Raw genomic sequence first — 16,506 nt, forward strand, 5'->3', positions numbered from 1 at the left:
CTTTTGCTGTAGTATTTAATTTTATGGGACTACCATACTTTAAAGGTTTTGAAGAATATTTGCTTTTCTAAGCACTTCAAATTATGTTATTGTAAATATTAAAATTTTAACTTCCTTGCCACTATCATTCTTTCACATTTTTACTTTCAAAAATTTTATTACTGTCTTCTGTACTTGTGACTACCTTTTATGATCCATTTTGAGTTCAGGCATTTTCCCGATGTCTTACATTATGTGGCCCCCTGCTGTCTTGTAATACTGCTAGGTATACAAGGTAATCTCTACAAAATGTGCAATAGCAGTAAATAGCAATCAAAAGAGAACCGTTGTATGTATTTTTGTCTCTTGTTTTTTTGTTTTGTATGACAACTTATTGGAAACATTGATTCAACTGCCAAGCCTAGGCATAAGATGATGAATAATCAAGTGTGAATAAGGAAAATCACTTTAAGTGGCTAAGAGGAGTTAAGAAGGTCAAGCAGGAAGAAAACCTGTTGTAGGGATTTCATTTTAAGTGTAGGTGTCTCATCTGCTTATAATTAGAAACAGTTTTTTGGGTTTCAGCTGTGCTATGTCTTGTGTAACGACAACCCTCATCAGAGTAATTTGACTGATATTCTTACTGGCCTTTGCTGCCCTACTGTAATAAATGTTCACTTGTGTGAGACACTGAGCTAAGTCATTTGCTCTTCTATGTCTGCATAGCAGTGTGTTAGTTAAGGATGATACTTAGTCAAACATTAGCAGCTTCATTACCTTCTTACAGGGATTAACTTTATGCTACACTGGAAGGGTTTTATATTTTTCCTTTGTATTTTAGAGTCAATAGTAAAATAACAGACCAGTTAAACACCGTTATTCTCTCAGACTTTTTTCAGTATGTAAGAATATCATCTTTGATAACACATCAGTGTCCTCCTTTTTTTCCTATGGAGGAAATAAAACCACTCTTTCCAAATACATTTACCCTCTGCTTCAGCTTTAGTATTCCTTCAGAACAAGCTCACTATTAAGCAAAGTGGTTCGATTATAACCTTTTTTAAATAGGTCAATTTTAGAGTTATTTTTCCACAGGCATGAAGAACAGGTATAAATTACAGATCTTTAGCACTGATAGCCTGTAGCTAATTAAAATTAATTGCAAGTTTAACAGATATTCGAAGTTATAGGGGAAAAAAGGAAAAGAATGATTCAAAAATGAAATACTAAACTCTCAATTTAGTATTAAGTTGTATCTTGGGGGATTAAAAAGATAGATCCATATAGATATAAGTATTTATGAATAGTGGGATATGAGGAAATTCAGAAGGCAAAAGTAAATAGATAACCTGAAGGTAATTATAACTAAATGCTTTTTTTTTTTTTTTTTTTTTTTTTTTTAATTTCAGAAACCCAAAGGAAAACAAGATGTGTGGCTATTAGAATGGAGTGATCAGGATTCAGAGTCTTCAAATAATACAGCCAGAAGCATTGTTTACTCAGGACAGCACTTCTGACCACGTATCTCCAAAGTACTCCGAAGCTTGGTAAGTGAAAAATAATGATCCTTTACATCATATCACAGTCCAGTTCTGTGGTTATGGTAATTCTGCTGGTGTATAATATTTTGAGTTTAACCTCTAAATGCTTACAAAACCTCTGACAGCATTTGTAATGGGATTTTAGTCTTTATGCTACATTTCCTATTATGAATTTATACTCACTGTGTTTGATACACTTGTAGAAAGCCTGTTAATCTGTGTCATCTGAAAGCCTTCAGATGATACTGAATACTTTACATACTACCCATCCAAGAAAAAGAGATAAGGAAAGGAAGAAAACTTTTTGGGCAAACTGATGACAATCTACATGTAGCTATCATATTTTTTTATTTTTTTTTTTCCTTTTAAATTAGAATTTGGACATATTCTGTGTATGTTAATTTGGAGCACCAAGTATCTGAGACCTAAAGAAAACTTATAAATAATTACCAGATCTTCAGGAAACTGCTCTCTAGAGGTTAGAGTGCTGGCAAGCAAGGTTTTGAATGCTATTGCTTATCCTTTTGGGATTGCAATGAAAACTTGGACTAACTAATCTACCAGATCTTGCCACTGAGCCTCTGCCGCAAATGGAGGTGAAATTGAAGTAAAAAAAAAAAATTCCATATATTAAGGTTCAAAGTAAAATTGCTGATATATAATTTACAGATATTGAAGCAAAAATGTTTAATGGAGCTGTACTCCACAACTTTGAGTACTCCAAGACTTCAGTTATTGGTAAATTCAATTCTGTAGAAGTTATTGTAACTTCAGTGCTAAGTATTATATAATTGTAAACAAATGCTTATAAACAGACTATAGGGAAATAATATTCATTACAGAAGATTACTAGCTTCTACCTGGCTATGAATGAAGTAATCTATTATGTGAAATTATTGCAAGTAACTGAAGTTTAAAACTGGACATACAAATGAGCATCTGGATATAGCTAAGGTTTTCTGTATGCAGCTGAGCTCTTGCAATAATATTTGAGAACACTGGTAGTCTTTTAGCAAGTGAGGTGACAAAAGAATGGCTGGAAATTAAGGAACTGCTTGGAAATAAATGTTATTGTTTTTGAGAATAAGTAAGGTTAGTTTTGCATTGTGCCAGAGTGCAATACCTTAGCATATATCTCCTTAGCATAAAAGTTTGTGACCAACAAAAACATGAAAAATGTAAATTTTCTTAAGTTATATGTATAATGTCAAACTGGTTTTGTTTTCATAGTAGAAAAGAAAACAAGAATTCTGGCTGTCAACTGGATAAACAATTTTATTATTTTAATCAGTATTGCACACAAATCTGGATTTACTTCACTTTTGACAGTTGCTAGGACAAAACCCTATAGGTCCTGTGTACAAAGCTTATATAGAATTTATTTGGAGTGCAAGCTGTTTCAACTTTGCTTATTAAGCTGTTCTTAAATATCTGATCCTCATCTGTATTTGTCATGATTTTTTGTTGCCCTTGACTTTATTCTTTACTCACTGTACTCTTGGAGAAAACACTACCTTGCAAGTACATATAAGTGAATATCTAATTTGGAATATGAATATGGATGTGAATGTGAATATGGATACGTGAGCATGGAGAGGAGCTGTGCTTAAAGGTAAAGTGACCACTACAATGGCTCTGGCTGAGCCTCTGTGGACTTTGCCACAGATGTTTCTATGTTCAAAACGAGATAAGAAAATCCTGTACCCGTTTTGAGAAGTGGTTGTTATGCTTTTCTGATTACCTGAGAGTGTGGTAGAAATACAGAGTTGAATATGGCGATAAATACGGGGAACTCATTACAGAATTTGTTTTGGCTTTCACTGTGCAATTCAGAGGATAAGAAGGGAAAGACAGAAGGGAGATCAAATGAAATAAGTGGTTAGATAAATGGAATAGAAAATACAGCTGAGATTGACTGAGGATGCTAACTGTCAGAGAGATGATAATTGTCCTTTCCAGGTTCATGCTCTAGATGGATCCACATGGTTCTAAAATAACATAAAAGACAAGTTGAGAGGGATCCTGATGAGCAGGTAGAAGTTGGTTTTCTCTGAAGTCCAAAACTGCCTGAAAACATTTCCTTGTGTTTTTCTTCCTCTCCAATGTTCCTTAGAGATGTGAGGAATTCTGTATTTTTAAAGCAATTTAACTGGTGGAGGATACTCTCCTCTGAGATACCTGAAATTTGTGTTCTTTAGAAACTTCGGTCTAAGAAGTTGGAGAATGTTTAGTCCTTTCCTGTCTGATGCTTCTGAAAGAACTAGGAGGGCTGCTCTGATGTGATGTCAGTAACAGCAATCAGAATAATTCCTGAATATTACAGGACTTGCATGGAGGGATAGTTTTCATTTCTCTGCAGCCCTTCACATCAGCTTTTGATATCTGCATATCAAACTAGATATTTTGAAGTTCCAAAATGAGGCAAGTGAGGAAAAAATGTGTGGCAATTTATAAATGGCACACTGAAATTACTGTGGTTTGGAGAACTAGATTCAGCAGACTGGATTTCTCTTAACTCTTTTCTATTGAATTCCCACTCTTGTGACATTGTCTTGTGCCTTATAGTTCATCCCCTCTCTTTAATTATTCACCCTTCATTAATACATATTTCTATGGCTGGTAAAAAGAGACAAGAGAATTGATTGGCATGACACCCCTGAGGCATTTAAACCAGCCTGTTGCCTCCAGACTGGCAGCCTGTCATAAGCTTAATATTTCATGTATAGAGAACATAATAGCACTATAAAAACAACACCAAACTTCATCTGTTGGCAGAAATGCAGCTTTGCTAAGACTGCTGTAAAGATCAAGGGGAAAGCTCTCTGGAAAAGTAATACTGACCCAATAATGTTAAATTTAAATTAAATCCATTATTGTACAGGAATAAATGAGAAAGCAGAACAAAACAAAAAGTTCTGGGGAAGTCAGACTCCACAGAAGAGTACAGAAAAAAATATTGCTCACAAACTTAAATTGGCAGTGAAGGATTATATAAAAACAGTTCTGTAAACCAACATTTGTTAGATAATACAAGGATGTTCTAAGTTAAAAAAAAAAAAAAAAAAAAAAAAAAAAAAAAAAAACCACAACATAATTTTAGGATGGTGTGTGCCATTCTTGATGTATTGAGAGTATAGTTTTTGATTGTCAGAAAGAAATGCAGCATGACCTACCTACTGAGATGAAGCCACAGGACTCCATTATTGTTTCTCTATATGTGATTGTCAGCAGGTCTTCCTATCTGTATGTAGTTTTCTCTTTTGATTGTCCGGAGGTAATATTTATATGAGGTATCGATTTCCTGTTCTTTTGAGGATTGCATCATAAACATAAACAACCATGGAAGTATAGGTGAGGGGCTGAACCTTACATGGTCGCAATAGGGGCATCATGCTGCATAGCATTGATTTGACCTCTAAAGCTTAGTGTTCAGTGGTCTACATCTGTTACAACACAAGGACCATCACTAATCAAAGAACTATATATATAATATGGACAAGGAGCATAAGGAATAAAGCAATGGAGTACAATGCAAGTGACAAAATTCCCCAAATGTTATGATTGTTGCTGGCATACAGAGGGCTTTAGACTGCAGAAATAATTTCAGTGTAACCTTGAAGACAAGTTTGTCTGTGGTTGAGACAACAGTTCTGTTAACATTTTACACGTTCAGAGGATAACCCTCAGACAGAACAAGAAGAGAAAATAACATGTTTGTATATGTGGTAACTTAAGTTGTTTATAGTGCTGACACATACAGAAGCCTAAAAGACCACACTGCAGTCAGAAGAAGAAACAGTGGGATGAGTCATGCACCCTGTTTTCAACATCTGCTTTAGAGCAAGACGAATGCTGCCCCAGAAATTTGTTTCTGTCCCTGTGTGAATGCAGCATGAGTAGCTGTCTTGGGTATGGGCAGCTGCAAATGGATTGCATCTCCAGCGATTTGAACACAATTCCCCATACCAGAAAACAGTAATTATTCTACAATTGGAGAGTACTATACAGTACCTGTTGGATCAGAGATTTAGTACCAGCAAACTTCATGTGGACTCTTGGATTGATAAAATAGCCCTGTTTGTTTTGTGACACTTTATTCACATGCTAAGCTTTTTATCATCACTGCAGACCATCTAGCTCTATCTAAGGTTTTTTACTAGACATTCAGCAACCCAGGTTTCTACTAGTCAGGGTACCAAGATGTTTGAGTCTAAGAAGTTACCACAAATGTCCAGAGAAGCCAGTACTGAGAATTACATAGAATAAGAATACAAAGGGATACTGTGTTAAGGCTACTGGCTGCTCCTCAGTTCTCAAACACATTGTTTACTTTTTTTTTTTTTTTTTTTTTTGGATTTTAATAAGATTAAGAGCAGAGTATGTGTCAACAGTATTTTTGCCTGTTCTTATATACATTATTGATATAACACTTACTATTCATATTTTTCTTAAAGCATTTTCTATGTTTGCATGACAATAGCTTTGCCTGCTTGAGGTTGTTCAATACATGTATACCTACAGAGATCAAATCCTGGAATCTTGGAGGCTTTTTTTCCTTGATCCATGTAGGTTACCTTTGGCAGTACTGGTCTTATCATCAACCCCTGTTGCTCTATCCCTTCTTTGGTAGTCTTAGGGAAGAAATAGACACATTATTGAGGGTAAGGAGTCACCATCAACCAACCTTATTTATGGCAGCTGAAGTATAATACATAGAGGGAATTTACACTTTTGTGTGTTTAAATGACCCTGCTATTCTAAAAAGAATCTCTTAAAAACTTAGACTTTTGGTATCTTAAAAACTTTCAAATCTTTTTATGCATATGACTAAATGTATAATACTTCTTACCATACACACACTGTCCAACTACATGGAAGTCAATAACTATTGCTGAACAGTCTGTTTAAATTTGCAAAACTGCTTGTGCCATGTGCAATAATGGACATAATGTGCTCTGTGGAGCAAGAAACCAGTGATTTTCTCTTGACATTAAAAATGGAAATCCTATTATTACAAGTGATATTAAATGAGCACTTTTACACTGAGCTAATGCAAGATGTTTTGGTGCATGGAAAAAAAAAAGAACTATCCATTTAAAAGGACTGTTTCATTAAGAGAGCTGATAGGTGGGCTTGTGCATGTATTTTAAGTACTATTTAATTAATGTCTTCTTTATTACACAGTGAACAATGCTATCACTACAATACATTAGAATCTTACTAATTCTCACAACCCACTTGGAGAATTACAGAGGTTTACTGAATTTTGTGAATTAGCAAGTAAATGAACAGGCATAATGAAAAGTTAAAGTTACTGCATCACAGTGTTTCTTTATCCTGAAAGGTATAATTTTAACTATAACTATGTTTCATTCTACTAATAAATGTTGGTAATCTATTGTCAAGATTATGAAGTCTTACTAATGAGACTTCAGTCTAGTTTCTGCTGTCATCTGTACTGAAAGAAGGACTGAAGAAACAAGTCTATAGACTTTTTAGACCAGCCTATAGACTGGTCTATAGATACTTTTCATGATGATGCTTTTCCAAGATGTAATTTTTTTTACTTTTACTGGTTTACTGCATACATATTCAGATTTTGTCCTTGGTTATTTACATGCTTTCATGTTAACAGTGACAGAGATAAATCGGGAACAGAATACATCCTTTTGATTTTTGGGAAGTGAATATAAAGGAAAAAGTTTGTAATGAATAGGAAATGAGGACAAATGTAACTTGGAGATACAGTGTGTTAAAGTAGAAATGTCAGAAATCCTTTATTTAAAAACTGAAAGTGACAGCTTTCCACTAAGCTGAAAACATGATATTAAATGATATTTAGGGATCCAGTACACATCATCCACCCTCTAAGGCCTAATATGACTTAAAAAGGGTAAAGGTCTATGTGCAGCTTCCAGTTAAGGAATCATAGTATCCCTACTTAGCACTAGGTCAAAGCACAGTATAAATACCACTGAATATTTTAGTACTGTTAATAACTAAGGTAAAACCACTGCTGACTAATATTATGGGAGCTGGTGTTTATCAACTGGGGCAGCTAAGTTACTTAATGCTTTTCCCATTAGAAAGGATTCATGTGACCTTTTCTTTGAAGAATACTAATCCATGCAGTGTTTGCAAAATACTTATGTTACTAGGTAGAGGACATCCAGTCTGTTTGGGGAGGCACTTTTGAAAGATCAAATTTTCTGCTGTTTTCAGGGAAGCAGCAGAGAGGCTGTTGCTTCTGCTAGAGTTAGAAGGCAGCAGGCAGAGGAAGCACCCACTCTCTCCTGCTTTCACAGTAATTAGTCCAGTACCTATAGCACTAATAGATCTAGCATCTTTCAATTTTTATTTCAACAAAATAGTTTCCTTCAGTATAGCGCCTTGTTTATGGAGTTATGCTACTGATTACTGACCTGGCATTTGGCAAATCTAGAGCCTAATTTAAAGATCACAACTCTACCCAAACAAATATATACATCAATGGTATTATTACTGTATACATCCAGTGTTGTAACTTGTTTATCTTCCTATATGTATTTTAAAAAGTAGAATACTGTGTTAAATGACAATATCAAGAAGACCTCAAGCATTTTCACAACAAAGCTGTTAAACAAACAAACAAAAAAACAGTGATTGGAACGGTTGTGTGTAATATTAATGTATGTGCAGGGATTTAAAATATAATTAGAATCTAGGGGGCCACTTCTAAAAATCTAGGGGTCACTAGCATTATGGAAGCCCCTTTTTTCATTCTTTTTCCAGATTATGTTTGCATTTGATCATGAAATGTTTTTATAGGAATTTTTAAAAATTATTTAAGTTTGTTAGGATCTCGAGGAAGTAATTGTCCTATTATTTTTGTTTAAATGAGTTACAATGCCAACTCCAGTAAATGAAAGACCATGAAGGGACCATTCCAGCAAAATTGTTCCTTTATTCTGAGAGCTTACAGTTTTGAAAAAAAAAGATAAAAATCTTAGAGTGAAGTCTAAAAGTAACTATATTTGTGTGAATTTTATGAACTTTGGATGTGTTTCTCGTTACTTATAAGTAGTAATGGAAGACTAACTTCAAAAAATTCAACTACTTCTGCCACTCAGGCAGAAAAATTCAGATTTCATTTAATTATACAGCTCAGCAAAAGACAATTCAGTGTCAGTGCAAATTGTTGGGTCTTCATAGATAGAAATTGGAGGACATAGGAGGAAATACCTTTTCCACAAAGGAGATAAAAACACATTTTCCAGTTTCTTTAAAATTCTTCTGGACATCAACTTAGAAATATCCACATAATTTTTAAATTTATAAGTGACTTGGATTTCAGAGACTTTAGCTGCACGTTTAGAGCACACAGAATACAATAAAATGTTGTAATAGTACATTTTAAGAATATTTTTTAAAAATGTTGAACTTTTTTGCTCATTTAATGTTCTTTCATATGCATGCACATAATTGGCTTCCCATTATTTTTGGAACATGAATTACAGGCCTAAAATACTCACGTCTCATTTTTGTACATACAAAGGATGCAATTTTACAGGAAATAACAGCATAAGTCTATGAAAAATGGCAGATGACCAATAAAGCCAAAATATCAAATATACAAATAAAATCTCAACTTCTAGTGCAAGGTGAGACTTTAAACTGCATCTTCAACCAATAAAGTGTAAAGGGACAATGTTTTAGGTACTACTTTCTTCTGATATCATGAGCAGGGATGGTTTGCAGTATTTCTCAAGGTGCATGGAGTAGCCTGTCTAAATTCTTGCAATGTATTGCTTTTGTGGTAAAGCTTCCCAGAGATTTTGTCATGTGGTTGCAATATTAGCATTTGCAACATGCTAATGTTGCACCCCACATTGGGGTTTGCGTCTGGATAGTCTACATGTATAGTAGAATCTGTCAAAAAATTCTCCTGACTCAAATTTTTAATGGTACCTTTTTTCCTTTTTTTTTTTTTTTTTGGGGGGGGGGGGGGGGGGGGTTGAAGCAAGAGCTTATTTTTGGTAACAGACCAAATATTCTGGTAATATTCTGGTAATATTCTGGTAATTTTAACAAATGCAAGAGAATGCAAGAATCTGTACAATTAGGAAATAGTACTATAACATTCCATGAAGCATTAAAAAAAAAAAAGTGTCAGAGTCTGCCATGTTTTGTGTTGTGTGGATGGTAACTGGTGCTATGACTATGGTAACTTAGCTATGACTTTGAAAGGGATGTGTTACTGGTCAAGCTGCACTCGCTGTGCAAAACTCGCACCACCTAACTTTTTTCATGCAAAGAAGGGAAGTTGACTAGGCAGATGGAAAAAGTCCTGTATTTTTTCAGCTTCCAAAATCAAGGAAAATATTTCAAAGACCACATTTCCACAAAGCCAGGCCAGTTAAGAAAATATTTGATGACAGCTTGTTCTCTGGCTTTTAGTGTTGTTTTAGTGTTTTTTTTTTTTTGTTTTTTTTTTTTCCCCCTTCGCAGTGTAAAGGCAGTTCTGTAACAACAGATTCTTCCTCAGCAGCTTGGCTGCTATTTGAAAGGTGAGCGAACTCCCTAATTAGGGGAACACAATTTCTACTTGCTGTTCTTCAGCATGGCTAGGGAAAGTAAAAAATAAACAGAGCACAGGTGCCTGGTCACCCATGTGATCTATGATGTGAAGTGTTATAATGAGAAGAGAGCTGGCTTGCAAGGGAGATGTTCTGGCCCTTTTAATTACATCTCATGCATCAAGCTGGAGTTCTGTTGTCAGGGAAACTGTGCTGCCTCTTTCTCTGCTGAATAGCTGCCACCATGAAATCCCATGCATTGCACAGAGACAACCAGAGAAGGACCCAAACAATACATCATTAAATAAATTTAAATTAATATTAATTGCTTTGATTTGCCTGATATTATAGATTTGGCATTTACCTTCCTTCAGGAGAGGTAACCTAATGTTTTCTTCTGTGAGGAAGGCTCTGCATTTTTAAAACAAAGGTACTGTTCTTTCAACTTCCATAATTTTCAGAGGCTATCCCTTTTCAGAGCTCTGAAGTTTGGAAAAGGTACTTATAATTAGGAATGAGCTACCAAGACATTATCTGGAGTGGCTAGGGAATGTATGTGACACACAGCTGTTCAGAACTAGGTAGTGAGTTTAGATCTGTTTTGTTTTGTTTGTTTGGGTTTTGGTGACCTTGTACGAATCAGTGTAGCTGAAAGTTTAAGCCTCACTCTTTTTCTCTCATTCCATGCATCTAGTGTATGGAAATTACAATATGTAATTTATATAATATAGAAAATGTATATAATTTGCTGTTTATAATCCTGGAGTGATACAGGAGCTAGTAAAGAAATCCAGAATATCCAGCCATTAAAAATTGTTAGTGTCTTCTCTTCCCCATAAATTCTGTGCATGTTTGAAGAGGGATAACGTATATATGTCTTAGCATTCATAAGCCTAGGTAGAGAAAAATGCCTAACACAGATATGAGAGTTGCTGAAAAACTTAACTACCAGCTCCTTAAGCAGACTTAGATCAAGTCTAGTGTGAGATAGCCATCATCTTATTTTAGATATTTTTCCAGAAGAACTTATAAAAGGAATGGAACAATACCTAAAAGCAACTTGGATTTCCAGAGATACTGTACATGTAATTCAATTTCTTGTCCATTATTGATACGTATATTTTATGTCCCTTGTTCCTCTTTGTAGAATAACTAGTATGAAAAGAAATCCACACCAGACTCCCTCAAATTTACTATTTTAATACCAGGCAAACACAGAACAACCTTCCTCAACAGCAGAGGAAAGGATACAGCTTTAAATTAGTATACAGAATACCGAAACAGGACTATTGAAAGGGGGGAAAATGGCTTGCAGTAGGCTTTGAAATGGAAATAGTGACACAAAAAACTATGCTGAAAAATATATATAAACTTACTGAAAAAAAAAATGATATTAAACCTGGTAATATTTCTAGGCTTCCTGTAACCCTAACTCTACTATTATTGCTTTACAGTAAGGGTGCACTTACTCTGTTGGTCAGGTCTGCCTGAGCAGCCTTGGGACTTGTGCCATACCTGTGACTTGCACTGAAGAAGCCAGAAAAAAGTTAATCGTCATTGTTTGGCTGCTTTCCAGCTGGTAAAGAAGAGAAACAAGTACCCAACTTTCACGACTTCAGAAACAGGCTGAGCAAGAGAATGACTGGAGGTATTTCAACTCCCAGTTCAGCGATGAGTGCCACATGATCTTACTAATTCAAAAGTACCATGGTTCAGCTGCCAATGAAGTCTTAATATTATGGGAGGAAATTAATGGTATTTTTAAGTTGAGGCAGATTTTTAGACAAGACAAGGATTCAGAATTTAACAAAGATAATTCTCTGAAAAATATTCTAGTGAATTGTAAGTTTCCTTCAAATGCATTGCAATAAACTCTCTCTTCCATATAATTCAGGGGTCTTTACTTCAAGTTCTAAAAGAATCTGTAAGTTTTGCTTTTAAAAGTATTTGCATTTAAAAGTTAACCTGTTGCTAACCTAACTCAGTTTGCCTCTGATACTAATACAGTTATTTTGAAAGCACATGTACAAATCCCTTCTGTCTAGTGAAACATGTCTAGGAGCTGGGAAGTCTCACAACAGATATTGTCTATATGTAACATCCTTCGGCTCCCCGCTTTAGTATAGTGAAAGAACTACAAGTAAGATCTTAAAGAGATCAAAAGGTCTTCTGGAGCAGTTTGGTATGAAGTAATTTCAAACAACTATCTTGAGATCAGTATTTCTGCTAGTGGAAATGAAACACTTGTGGTAGTTTGGTTGGCATTACAGAAAGTCATCAAAACAGACCAGAATAGTGGAAGTTTATCTTTCAGAACTGGAATTGTTCAGAGGTTTATAGAAGAAGTGTGCAAAAAACTCTTTTTTTTATCAATAGCAAATGTAGACAATTTAAATAACATAACAGGAAATCTAAAATTATTATTGCCCAATTTTTATCAAATTCAAAACCAATGATTTTCCTAAGCCCCATGATGTTGTTTTCATTGTGAACCAAAAATTTGATTTCAAGTTTTCAACTGCTTTAAAATAAAATTTGATTTCAAGTTTTCAATTGTTTTAAAATAAAATTGGGGAAAAAAAAATGAAGAAGTGTTGTGAATCACTGTTGCTAAAGTGACTATTTTACCAATTTACTGTATGGTTTGGAGTATATTATTTAACCTCAGGCCACCATTGGTAAATTTCAATTAATGTCATTTCTCCACTTTAAGCAGGCAATAGTATTTGTGCATTTTTCAAATCTTATGCAAATAATTCCATCAAAAATTTTAAATATATTACATTAGAGAAGGTTGTTACCTCCTTGTACATAGAAGAAATGTAGAGAAGTTCCCAAAATAGGTACTTGAAAATAGATTAAATAACATAATTTGCTTCTCCAGATTGACTGGACTATTTTGTTTATTTTTATTCCTGTAATGGAGTTTGCTATAAAGTGGTATAAAATGGTTGATAAAGCCATTTGCCTACTGTAATGTGCATAAACAGAGCAAGAAATGCAGTCAGAGAGCAGACAGAACAATTAAAAAACACAAGGCAAATTCCCTGTATTGCCAGATCAGTGAAATCAGTTTTCCCCTTTCCAGAGTGTCTTCCTTAGTTGCTGAAAGAAATATAAGTTAAATGAAGAAGCAATAGAAGCCAAGCTGTAAAGGTTGCTTGCAGACATCACTTTCAAAATCAGTCAAGTAACCAGCGGAACTGCCTTTGGCCCTGGCTATCTGAAGCTAATTGCATGCTTCTCTCTTATGTGTACCTTTCATACTGAAAATACATAAAAGATCAGTGTGAGTATGTCCTTTACTGATAGTGTGGATGAATGAGGACTCAAAGTGAAATAATGCTTTTAAGGTCTTTGTCAAGTCCTGGATGTCCTGGATCTTCTTTCTTCCAACATGCACAAAATCCAAAGAACATAAGATTATTATTATTTTTATTAAAGAAGTATTAAGTCAAATTTGACCTGAGATATACATTATCCTAGCCTTATTAATACCTTTGACTTAGGTTTGAATGAACCAATGTTTGGACCATAAAATTATTTAATACAAATTCCAGAAATGTTGCTGTACACAACCACTCATTTTACACCTGATTCACAGTCTTATGTGGTTGCTAGCTTCTCTCTTTGCACTGACAGCCTTGCTCTTTCCCATTGGAAGGTGTTTCAGAGGCTGCACATGGTAGTCTCTCAGTTAGTCATCCATTGTTTGAATGTGCTAAAGCAGTCTGTTCTTATCCTATTGCCTCAAGTGTGGGAGACTGAAGTTCGGATTGCAGTGTGTTTTTTACTGTAGTTTATGTTTACCAAACCTCCTCCACTTTCTAGACAGTCTCAGATCGACCTTCCATTGCTGTCTTCTGTTCTTGTGCTTATGCACTTTCCTTGGCCCCATGGCTGGTGAAGAAGGAGGACACTGCTGTTTCTCCAGGGAGGGCTTCTTTTCTGAGAGACTGCTACCTGAGGAACAGGCGTAAAGCTCTTACTTGAGCTCTACTCATCTATGAGAGGAATGTCCTGCCTGTCTTACTGGCTGCCCAGTGCTGTCATATAGCTTATAATGCAAATTGTATAATGTACAGTGTAAAATACAAAAATGGCAATAGAGAAACCTATGGCCATTGGCTTTTGTGGTCTGTAAAAGATAATGAACTACTTTATATGTTAATTTATTATTTTAAACCTTCATTACTCATCACAGAAGAATGGTTTCCTGATTCTCCTATAGCTAGTGAGAAGTAAGCTTGTTTGTTGCTGTGAGACAGTTGCAAATTCAGAAGCGGATATGAGAGAAGTAACTTAAAGTATTTCTTCTGTCATGGGAGTATGACTCATGTACTTTTATCTGTACCTACAATCTTGCCAACTTTTTTTGTTAAAAATCTTCCTAGGAAAAAAGATGAATGTACAAATATTTCTGAAGTTTTTAATAAATTTTAATACATCATTTTAATAAATAATATAATATTTAAATATTAGGTACAACAGGGAAAAGACAGTAATTTCTATCCAGTGTCTTCTGCAGTTCATAGTACAAAAGATATACAAAGCAGCATGCTTTTTGTTCAGGATTTCAAGCCTTCTCACAAAAGGAACAATGAGGCTTTGTCTTTTTGGATAGGTACTGGCCATGCACCTGAGATTGTTTATCAGTTTCTGGCTTACCTAAAATCAGCCTAGAAGAGAGGGATCTGGGGGTCGTGGCAGACAGCAAGTTGAATATGAGCCTGCAGTGTGCCCTGGCAGCCAGGAGGGCCAACCGTGTCCTGGGGTGCATCAAGCACGGCATCGCTAGTAGGTCAAGGGAGGTGATTGTCCCGCTCTACTCTGCGCTGGTGCGGCCTCACCTCGAGTACTGTGTGCAGTTCTGGGCACCACAGTATAAAAAGGACATGAAACTGTTGGAAAGTGTCCAGAGGAGGGCTACGAAGATGGTGAAAGGCCTGGAGGGGAAGACGTACGAAGAACGGCTGAGGTCACTGGGCCTGTTCAGCCTGGAGGCTGAGGGGAGACCTCATCACAGTCTACAACTTCCTCGTAAGGGGGTGTCGAGAGGCAGGAGACCTTTTCTCCATTAACGCCAGTGACAGGACCCGTGGGAACGGGGTTAAGCTGAGGCAGGGGAAATTTAGGCTTGACATCAGGAGGGGGTTCTTCACAGAGAGGGTGGTTGCACACTGGAACAGGCTCCCCAGGGAAGTGGTCACTGCACCGAGCCTGTCTGAATTTAAGAAGAAATTGGACTGTGCACTTAGTCACATGGTCTGAACTTTTGGGTAGACCTGTGCGGTGTCAAGAGTTGGACTTGATGATCCTTAAGGGTCCCTTCCAACTCAGGATATTCTATGATTCTATGATTCTATGATATCATCTTTCTCTTTCTGAGTTTTCTGATCAGAAAAGAGAAAAGGGTGGGTTGGGGGTAGGTAATGATAGTGATACTGCTTTGATAACTACAAAATATGACAATATAGCTAAATATTTTCTTTTTTCTATTAATCCATTCTAAGACTATTGTTTTTCTTGTTGCTTGACAGTTGTCAATGAGCAGAAGGATTTTATGATATGTATTTGTTCATAATTATCTTCAGTATAGGATATCTGAGGAATCAGAGACCTAAAGACAGTTTATGAATGTTTTTGGCTGCATTTGTTCCTGAGATGCACTTTCTTTCAGTTTCCAGCAGGTATGGTAACGTGATCTTTTAGTGAAGGGGATTTGGCTGGATTTCTGGATTTAGTCCTGCAACAGGGACAAATGGTATAGCTAAAATGCTAGGACTCCATAGGAAGATTTTGTTTTATTGTACTTGTACTTTAGAAATCTTGTCTTTGTTGATTTGGGAAAGCAAATGTCACTGATTTTCAGTGGAACTGAATTCTGAAATCACTTGGGTAATTCTGGAAACTTAATTTCTACAGTGTAATAAAAAACAAACAATCAAAAATTTTTTAATTGTAATTGATATATATATGGCAATGCTGCTTCCCCCAGGGTATGACATAATGGTCACACTGCCCTGCTATTTAAAGGCCTGTCATAGTCCAGATACTCCATTCCTTTGTCTGACAGTTGCATCTCCTGTCTGTATTACTCATGTAATCTAGAAAATATTCAAGCAGCCTATTCTTTTGTAATATCTGATGCATCGTAACTCAGAGTTGACCCTGCAGGTGCTATTATAATATATATACATACATACATACATACATATATATATATATATATATATATATATATATATAAAATAAGATACTATGCCAGCAGTATTCAGTGAGCAAATAGAAAACCTTTGTATTCCCAACTCTGAAATGGCACTTGAAAAAACGTCTATCTTCAGTTTTCTTTCAGGAACAAAAAGCCAGCCAGTACTGTTGCATTGGCCTAATATCTCTTGAAATGCATCCATACAGGTGTGTTCTAAAAC

General features: G+C 35.6%; 1 long non-coding RNA gene across 3 annotated transcripts in view; it reads left to right on the forward strand.

The window, feature by feature from the left end:
* Positions 1–16,506, forward strand: part of LOC311444537 — a 255,592-nt gene that overhangs the window by 144,965 nt on the left and 94,121 nt on the right. For 2 of the 3 annotated variants that reach the window (XR_014697927.1, XR_014697928.1), the window contains exon 5: positions 1,389–1,526. This is a non-coding gene — a long non-coding RNA (uncharacterized lncRNA). Of the gene's footprint in view, positions 1–1,388; positions 1,527–11,529; positions 12,560–16,506 lie in introns of those variants that run through there. The other variant, XR_014697929.1, reaches the window with a different exon arrangement.

This window comes from Aythya ferina (assembly GCF_964211825.1).
Source record: "Aythya ferina genome assembly, chromosome: 1".
Classification (NCBI taxonomy): Eukaryota; Metazoa; Chordata; class Aves; order Anseriformes; family Anatidae; genus Aythya; species Aythya ferina.